This window comes from Bufo gargarizans, chromosome 10 (assembly GCF_014858855.1).
Source record: "Bufo gargarizans isolate SCDJY-AF-19 chromosome 10, ASM1485885v1, whole genome shotgun sequence".
In the NCBI taxonomy this organism is placed as follows: Eukaryota; Metazoa; Chordata; class Amphibia; order Anura; family Bufonidae; genus Bufo; species Bufo gargarizans.
The window spans coordinates 13035774-13047181 of NC_058089.1; positions in this window are offsets into that span (position 1 = coordinate 13035774).

Sequence of the window (11408 nt, forward strand, 5' to 3'; positions counted from 1 at the left end):
GAATGTATCCCGGGTGTAATCCTCAGTATCTGCTCTTATTCTGTATGTATATGTATATGTGTGTGTGTGTATATAAAAATATATATATATACTGCACAGTACCACTTCTCCTGCCCTGTGTATATAGACACTGCACAGTACCACTTCTCCTGCCCTGCGTATATACACACTGCACAGTACCACTTCTCCTGCCCTGTATATATACACACTGCACAGTACCACTTCTCCTGTCCTGTATATATATATACACTGCACAGTACCACTTCTCCTGCCCTGTGTATATAGACACTGCACAGTACCACTTCTCCTGCCCTGTATATATACACACTGCACAGTATCACTTCTCCTGCCCTGTGTATATAGACACTGCACAGTACCACTTCTCCTGTCCTGTGTATTAACACACTGCACAGTACCACTTCTCCTGTATATATATACACTGCACAGTACCACTTCTCCTGCCCTGTATATTAACACACTGCACAGTACCACTTCTCCTGCCCTGTATATATATACACTGCACAGTACCACTTCTCCTGCCCTGTATATTAACACACTGCACAGTACCACTTCTCCTGCCCTGTATATATATACACTGCACAGTACCACTTCTCCTGTCCTGTGTATTAACACACTGCACAGTACCACTTCTCCTGTATATATATACACTGCACAGTACCACTTCTCCTGCCCTGTATATTAACACACTGCACAGTACCACTTCTCCTGCCCTGTATATATATACACTGCACAGTACCACTTCTCCTGTCCTGTATATATATACACTGCACAGTACCACTCCTCCTGCCCTGTATATATATATACACTGCACAGTACCACTTCTCCTGCCCTGTATATATATATACTGCACAGTATCACTTCTCCTGCCCTGTGTATATAGACACTGCACAGTACCACTTCTCCTGTCCTGTATATACACACTGCACAGTACCACTTCTCCTGCCCTGTATATATACACACTGCACAGTACCACTTCTCCTGTCCTGTATATATATACACTGCACAGTACCACTTCTCCTGCCCTGTATATATACACACTGCACAGTATCACTTCTCCTGCCCTGTGTATATAGACACTGCACAGTACCACTTCTCCTGTCCTGTGTATTAACACACTGCACAGTACCACTTCTCCTGCCCTGTATATTAACACACTGCACAGTACCACTTCTCCTGCCCTGTATATATATATACACTGCACAGTACCACTCCTCCTGCCCTGTATATATATATATACTGCACAGTACCACTTCTCCTGCCCTGTATATATATACACTGCACAGTACCACTTCTCCTGTCCTGTATATATATACACTGCACAGTACCACTCCTCCTGCCCTGTATATATATATACTGCACAGTACCACTTCTCCTGCCCTGTGTATATAGACACTGCACAGTACCACTTCTCCTGCCCTGTATATATACACACTGCACAGTATCACTTCTCCTGCCCTGTGTATATAGACACTGCACAGTACCACTTCTCCTGTCCTGTGTATTAACACACTGCACAGTACCACTTCTCCTGCCCTGTATATATATACACTGCACAGTACCACTTCTCCTGTCCTGTATATATATACACTGCACAGTACCACTCCTCCTGCCCTGTATATTAACACACTGCACAGTACCACTTCTCCTGCCCTGTATATTAACACACTGCACAGTACCACTTCTCCTGTCCTGTATATATATACACTGCACAGTACCACTTCTCCTGCCCTGTATATTAACACACTGCACAGTACCACTTCTCCTGCCCTGTATATATATACACTGCACAGTACCACTTCTCCTGTCCTGTATATATATACACTGCACAGTACCACTCCTCCTGCCCTGTATATATATATACTGCACAGTACCACTTCTCCTGTCCTGTGTATATAGACACTGCACAGTACCACTTCTCCTGTCCTGTATATATATACACTGCACAGTACCACTTCTCCTGTCCTGTATATATACACACTGCACAGTACCACTTCTCCTGTCCTGTATATATACACACTGCACAGTACCACTTCTCCTGCCCTGTGTATATACACACTGCACAGTACCACTTCTCCTGCCCTGTGTATATACACACTGCACAGTACCACTTCTCCTGTCCTGTATATATACACACTGCACAGTACCACTTCTCCTGTCCTGTATATATACACACTGCACAGTACCACTTCTCCTGCCCTGTATATATACACACTGCACAGTACCACTTCTCCTGTATATATATACACTGCACAGTACCACTTCTCCTGCCCTGTGTATATACACACTGCACAGTACCACTTCTCCTGCCCTGTGTATATACACACTGCACAGTACTAATTCTCCTGTCCTGTATATATAGACACTGCACAGTACCACTTCTCCTGTATATATAGACACTGCACAGTACCACTTCTCCTGCCCTGTGTATATACACACTGCACAGTACCACTCCTCCTGTCCTGTATATATATACACACTGCACAGTACCGCTGCTCCTGTCCTGTATATATATATACACACTGCACAGTACCACTTCTCCTGCCCTGTGTATATACACACTGCACAGTACCACTTCTCCTGCCCTGTATATATACACACTGCACAGTACCACTTCTCCTGCCCTGTATATATACACACTGCACAGTACCACTTCTCCTGTCCTGTATATATACACACTGCACAGTACCACTTCTCCTGTCCTGTATATATACACACTGCACAGTACCACTTCTCCTGCCCTGTATATATACACACTGCACAGTACCACTTCTCCTGCCCTGTATATATACACACTGCACAGTACCACTTCTCCTGCCCTGTATATACACACTGCACAGTACCACTTCTCCTGCCCTGTATATATACACACTGCACAGTACCACTTCTCCTGTCCTGTATATATACACACTGCACAGTACCACTTCTCCTGTCCTGTATATATACACACTGCACAGTACCACTTCTCCTGCCCTGTATATATACACACTGCACAGTACCACTTCTCCTGCCCTGTATATATACACACTGCACAGTACCACTTCTCCTGCCCTGTATATATACACACTGCACAGTACCACTTCTCCTGCCCTGTATATATATACACTGCACAGTACCACTCCTCCTGCCCTGTGTATATACACACTGCACAGTACCACTTCTCCTGCCCTGTGTATATACACACTGCACAGTACCACTTCTCCTGTCCTGTATATATACACACTGCACAGTACCACCTCTCCTGCCCTGTATATATACACACTGCACAGTACCACTTCTCCTGTCCTGTATATATACACACTGCACAGTACCACTTCTCCTGTCCTGTATATATACACACTGCACAGTACCACTTCTCCTGTCCTGTATATATACACACTGCACAGTACCACTTCTCCTGTCCTGTATATATACACACTGCACAGTACCACTTCTCCTGCCCTGTATATATACACACTGCACAGTACCACTCCTCCTGTCCTGTATATACACACTGCACAGTACCACTTCTCCTGTCCTGTATATATAGACACTGCACAGTACCACTTCTCCTGCCCTGTATATATATACACACTGCACAGTACCACTTCTCCTGTCCTGTATATATACACACTGCACAGTACCACTTCTCCTGTCCTGTATATATATACACTGCACAGTACCACTTCTCCTGCCCTGTGTATATACACACTGCACAGTACCACTTCTCCTGTCCTGTATATATACACACTGCACAGTACCACCTCTCCTGCCCTGTATATATATACACACTGCACAGTACCACTTCTCCTGTCCTGTATATATACACACTGCACAGTACCACTTCTCCTGCCCTGTGTATATACACACTGCACAGTACCACTTCTCCTGTCCTGTATATATACACACTGCACAGTACCACTTCTCCTGCCCTGTATATATAGACACTGCACAGTACCACTTCTCCTGTCCTGTATATATACACACTGCACAGTACCACTTCTCCTGTCCTGTATATATATACACTGCACAGTACCACTTCTCCTGCCCTGTGTATATACACACTGCACAGTACCACTTCTCCTGTCCTGTATATATACACACTGCACAGTACCACCTCTCCTGCCCTGTATATATATACACACTGCACAGTACCACTTCTCCTGTCCTGTATATATACACACTGCACAGTACCACTTCTCCTGTCCTGTATATATACACACTGCACAGTACCACTTCTCCTGCCCTGTATATATACACACTGCACAGTACCACTCCTCCTGTCCTGTATATACACACTGCACAGTACCACTTCTCCTGTCCTGTATATATAGACACTGCACAGTACCACTTCTCCTGCCCTGTATATATATACACACTGCACAGTACCACTTCTCCTGTCCTGTATATATACACACTGCACAGTACCACTTCTCCTGTCCTGTATATATATATATACACTGCACAGTACCACTTCTCCTGTCCTGTGTATATATACACTGCACAGTACCACTTCTCCTGTCCTGTATATATATATATACACTGCACAGTACCACTTCTCCTGCCCTGTATATATACACACTGCACAGTACCACTTCTCCTGTCCTGTATATATATACACTGCACAGTACTACTTCTCCTGTCCTGTGTATATAGACACTGCACAGTACTACTTCTCCTGTCCTGTATATATACACACTGCACAGTACCACTTCTCCTGCCCTGTATATATACACTGCACAGTACCACTTCTCCTGCCCTGTATATATATACACACTGCACAGTACCACTTCTCCTGTCCTGTATATATACACACTGCACAGTACCACTTCTCCTGCCCTGTGTATATACACACTGCACAGTACCACTTCTCCTGTCCTGTATATATACACACTGCACAGTACCACCTCTCCTGCCCTGTATATATATACACACTGCACAGTACCACTTCTCCTGTCCTGTATATATACACACTGCACAGTACCACTTCTCCTGCCCTGTGTATATACACACTGCACAGTACCACTTCTCCTGTCCTGTATATATACACACTGCACAGTACCACTTCTCCTGTCCTGTATATATATACACTGCACAGTACTACTTCTCCTGTCCTGTATATATACACACTGCACAGTACCACTTCTCCTGCCCTGTATATATAGACACTGCACAGTACCACTTCTCCTGTCCTGTATATATACACACTGCACAGTACCACTTCTCCTGTCCTGTATATATATACACTGCACAGTACCACTTCTCCTGCCCTGTGTATATACACACTGCACAGTACCACTTCTCCTGTCCTGTATATATACACACTGCACAGTACCACCTCTCCTGCCCTGTATATATATACACACTGCACAGTACCACTTCTCCTGTCCTGTATATATACACACTGCACAGTACCACTTCTCCTGCCCTGTGTATATACACACTGCACAGTACCACTTCTCCTGTCCTGTATATATACACACTGCACAGTACCACTTCTCCTGCCCTGTATATATAGACACTGCACAGTACCACTTCTCCTGTCCTGTATATATACACACTGCACAGTACCACCTCTCCTGCCCTGTATATATACACACTGCACAGTACCACCTCTCCTGCCCTGTATATATATATACACTGCACAGTACCACCTCTCCTGTCCTGTATATATAGACACTGCACAGTACCACTTCTCCTGCCCTGTATATATATACACACTGCACAGTACCACTTCTCCTGTCCTGTATATATACACACTGCACAGTACCACCTCTCCTGCCCTGTATATATATATATACACTGCACAGTACCACTCCTCCTGCCCTGTATATATACACACTGCACAGTACCACTCCTCCTGCCCTGTATATACGGACACTGCACAGTACCACCTCTCCTGCCCTGTATACCGGGTGTAAATCTCAGTACCACCTCGTCATTTATTTTTCGCCGCTGGCAGCTTTGTTTTTCGCTCTTTGTTTTTTCCTTTCTCAGACTATAAAACTCTCCGCACCAATCCCAGGAAACAATGATTTAATCATCACATTAATATAATTTTCCACTTTTATGGGAGGAATTAAATAAAGTTCAGTTCGTGAAATGCGACTTATTTTATAACCGCGCTTTTCAAATAAACAATCAGATTTATTGGTGACGTCTCCTTCAGATTTTTGGTGGAAGCAAAACCTTCGGCTGTTTGTTTGCCACTTGATTGTAAATTGAGGAGGAATATAAAAGATGGATGACTGGAAGTGACTTTGTGCGCGAGAAATGGCGAAACGAACATCTGCAGCGAAGAAAATGTTGTTACTGCTGAGTGTGGAGTGCTGCTTCCACCTGGTGGTCACTACCGGTAATGGAATTCTCCAAGGAATCTGCCGCAGGTTCCTGAATCTGGGAACAGGCTGGAAGCTGAGGCAGTTGTCACCAGTGATGCCGAATTTTAACTGATTCCGATAAGTTTCAGTTTTAACAATGTATAATAAAAATTGGACATCTTTTTAATCCACTTTGTGCTGCTATTCTTCTACATTCTGAGTATCTTTGCTTGCTTACATAGAACAAAAACTACAGCACGTATCGTTGTCAATTGATAGAAGATTTTATTTGGTACACGGCAATAATCGTGTAACGTTTCGGCTTCCAGGCCTTCATCAGACATTAGCCGCATCAAAGAGAAAAAGCTAAATTACCAGAAGGATCATGTAAATTACCATTTTGAACAGTATGGTCGTTATCATCAAAATAAACAAAGCATAATATGATGCCCCAGTGGGGAAAATCTAGTACAAGATAATATATAATAGAGGCAACAATGATATAATCAAAATAAACAAAAGATTTGTTGAGGTATTTTAAATAAACGTAAATTCTAACCTGGGTTCAGGAGGAATCCGCCGGGGACTTCCACCTACTCATCTGAGATGCTCAAGTTAAGATTCACTAACATGTAGCAGGTACAGGTAAATTATAATATCAGCAGGTAAATTGGAAAAACCACATATGCGAGCTCCTTATACAGTGGCTGTGACTAGTTCAATAGTAGTCCTATAGATGTCCCCATATTGGATCTGGAGTACTTACCTATGCTGCAGGTGGAATTCAGGGAAGAGTAGGTAGGTAGGATTAGAAGTCAGGTGCAGAAGACAAAGTATGTGAATCCAGGTGTATATGGAGCAGGCGCCTGAGAGGAAAATTCTGTGTGAGGTTTATAAGGAGGGTCTGCGTTCCTCTGTGCATACCGCGCATGTGTGCGGGGGCATGTGCGTTCCACCAGCCTGGAAGTTGGGAACGGATGGAATGCATGGTTGTGAAACTAAAGCGCTTATAGGATTAAAGCGCTTTCTGAATGCGCACGCCACTGCGCATGCGCCATGATGACTTCTTCCTGGCCCGTATAGTACAGAGCGCGCACTTCGGCTCTGTACTATACAGGCCAGGAATAAGTCATCATGGCGCATGCGCGGCAGCGTGCGCATTCAGGACATTGCCCGGCCAGAAGAAAAACTTCAGTCTTCTGCGCAAGCGCGGCCTGGCCGGGAGAAGACGTCAATCAAGCACCGGCGAATCCAGGAAGTGAACGTCGCGCTGGACGAAGGTAAGTATGAAAACTGAAGTTTAACTTGAGCATCTCAGATGAATAGGTGGAAGTCCCCAGCCCAGATAGAACCCAGGATAGAATTTACGTTTATTTAAAATACCTCAACAAATCTTTTGTTTATTTTGATTATATCATTGTTGCCTCTATTATATTTGTTTCCACAATCATCTTGTACTAGATTTTCCCCACTGGGGCATTATATTATACTTTGTTTATGTTGATTATAGCGACCATACTGTTGAAACATGGTCATGTACATGATCCTTCTGGTATCTTTGCCTTTTCTCGTTGATGCGGCTAGTGTCTGATGAAGGCCTGCAAGCCGAAACGTTACGCGATTATTGTCGCTTACCAAATAGAATCTACTATCAATTGACTATGATACGTGCTGTAGTTTTTGTTCTATATATATATATATATATATATATATATATATATATATATATATATATATATATATAGATCTATCTACGGGGTTGAAACTCTACTCGCAGCACCCACAAGCAGAGTGCGACAAAGACTTTATCTTCGCCTATCTTTGCTTGCGGTCAGTGATTGAAAACATTATATCCAGACAAGCCCGGACTTTTAGTCTCTTTGATCAATGGGCAAATGAGACACTCCACTGATAAAATGCCAGCCATGCATTATTGTTACATATTACCTGGTTAGTAGGGGTGAAGGACCTGCAGTGACATAATGGTCACATGACAACCAGTGCACAGGTCCTTTACTTATAGAGTTCAGCATCAGCCTGGAGGCCAGAACATCAGTAGAGGTAAAAGGTTTCTGTAGCGCTGTCATATTTGGTTCTGCTGGAGCTGTATTTGGTGCTGCAATGTTGTAGTTAGCTCTGAGGAGGAGGTACTTTGTGCTGCGCTTTGGTGTGTGGTGGTACTGGGGAGGTATTTTTTGCTGCGCAGTGGTACGTTGTGCTGCTGGAGAGGTATTCTGTTCTGCACTGTGGTAACGGACGCTGCTTGGAAGTATTTTGTACGGCAATGTTTTATTTAGCACTGAGGAGGAGGTATTTTGTGCTGCACTGTGGAAGGTGTTGCTGCAGGGGAGGCCCTTTCTGCTGCACTAAGGAATCTGATGCTGCTGAGGAGGTATTGTGGTATTTGGGTTAAGGTTACAGTCGGAACAACTGAGGAAACAAAACTGCAACTACTCCAACATATGGCCCAGCACAGAAGAGCCAACACCTGTGGTTCGGACTCCGCTGTGTACCTACTTCTTAAAAGGAATCTGTCAGCAGTTTTGTACCTATGACCCCGGCTAACCTGTTACATGAGCTCTTGGCAGTTGAAGGCATCTGTGTTGGTCCCATGTTCCTATGTGCCCGCATTGCTAGGAAAATTATGTTTTAAAATATGCAAATGAGCCTCTAGGAGCAACGAGGGTGTTGCCGTTACACATAGCTCTGCTCTCTCTGCACTTTAATTGACCGGCCAGGCAGCTAAAATATCATAATGCCTGGCCGTGTCTCCATGAGGGGATAGGGAGCGGCAGAGAGAGTAACGTGTTCAGGTGTAATAGCAATGTCTCTGTTGGTTCTGGGGGCCTAATTTTTTTCTTAGCAATGCGAGCACATATGAACATGGGACCAACACAGATGCCTTTAGCTGCCAAGTGCACATGTGACAGGTCAGCCGGTGTCATAGGTACAAATCTGCCGACAGACGTCTTTTAAGGAGAAAGAATACTCGTTTAATGAGAGGTTTGCATCTTAGACACGAGGAGGACTGGTTCAAAAGTGGTGTGAAAGAAGCTATTTATGTTAAATTGGGAAAACCAAACTTGAACCGAGGTGGAGGGGTACGACATCTATTGTCTGCCACTAACAATGCTGTTCTAACACCTTTCCCAAGGCAGTTTAATCACTCCCAATAGCATAAAGAGGCTCTGTCAGCATGATCAACCTTATTAAGCCATGCATACTGTCTGGTAGGGCTCATCGTGCTTCTTCAAACAATGCCTTTCCTGTGTCTGTATGCTAAATAAGTGCAGACATCTGCATTTTATTCATATGCAAATGCAGTTCGAGCACCAGGAGGCAGGGCTGGACCTTTGGAATACCCCCTGTGCTCTGCACACTCCCCCCTCCCTTTTATAGCATGCTAAGGGAAGAACTAGCATCTACTAATCATATACTCTGTCAGGCATCCTCAAACTGCAGCCCTACAGCTGTTGTAAAACTACAACTCCCACAATGCCCTGCTGTAGGCTGATACCTGTAGGCTGTTCGGGCATGCTGGAAGTTGTAGTTTTGCAACAGCTGGAGGGCCGCAGTTTGAGGATGCCTGCTCTATGTACTATAGCATTACCACACTGAGATCTGCTCAGAAAACGAATCTACATATCACTGCATTATCCACAAGCACAATATATGATTATAAAGACACCAGTAACATAGAAGAAACACAGAAGAAACAACTTTTTCCATGTGGCAGTCCTTAGTACTTCGTTTTTCAGTAGAGATCCTAGGTTTGAATCTTGCCAAAGACTTTCGGATTTTTTATTCCTCAGGTATTTATTTTTATCATATTTAACCCATAAAAAAGTCTATATCCTTGTCATATTGAGAATTGTGTTTATATGCTTAAAAAAAAAAAAAAATATTACTGCTTTCTTTATTATGTCTATGAAAAAAAACAATAAAAGGGTTTTAGGTTTCTAAGCAAAAAAAACACTATTCTCAATCTAGCAATGACTTTTATTGTTAAAGGGGTTGTCTCATACCCCTTTAACAATAAAAGTCATTGCTAGATTGAGAATAGTGTTTTTTTTGCTTAGAAACCTAAAACCCTTTTTATTGTTTTTTTTCATAGACATAATAAAGAAAGCAGTAATATTTTTATTTTTTTTTAAGCATATAAACACAATTCTCAATATGACAAGGATATAGACTTTTTTATGGGTTAAATATGATAAAAATAAATACCTGAGGAATAAAAAAAACTTTTATTGTTAAAGGGGTTGTCTCATATTGGCTAGAGGTTAGAGGTTCGCTGATTGGGCGGATCAATAGAGAGGGGGGATGGGGGGAGGGGGGATGGGGGGAAAGGGGAGGGGGGAAAGGGAACCCACCTTGCAGGAAGGGGTTTTTTTTTTTTTTTTTTTTTTTTTTCCTTTGGTTTGTCCCGTGTCTGTTTCCGTAGTACTGAAGGATGGCCACTAGAATTGTAACTTGGAATGTTAGAGGGCTTGGGGAAAGGGTCAAAAGGCAAGCTATTATGGATGCATTAAAAAGATACCTTCCAGCAGTCATTTGTTTAGTAGAAACTCATCTCACTAAAGAAACTGTGTCCCGCTTGACAACGGGATGGTACTCTCAATCTTACCATTCCACTTTTAGCAGCTCCTCTAGGGGCGTTTCAGTGCTGATTCATAATTCTGTGGACTTTATCCTTATAGAATCTTACATAGACGATCAGGGCAGATTTATCTTTCTGCATGGTAAGCTGCATGGGCATAGTTATATTCTTGCCTTCTTCTATATACCTCCGCCTTTTTCAATGTACCCACTGACCCAGTTGATGCTTTTTTCTGAAAGGAGGCCAGAATGCCGGCTAGTCCTGATGGGGGACTTCAATGCGGTTATGGACCCGAACAGAGACAGATTTACATTAGATGTAGATCGAGGGAGGAATTTATGTAATTCACCGTTGCCACAGTTTTGCTCGGAGGTTGGAGTGGTGGATATATGGGAACATCTTGGCGGAGGAAAGAGAGTATACTCTTGTGTTAGCCGGGGTGGTAGAGCAATGTCTAGGATTGATTTAGCATTTACTAACGAGAGCAACTT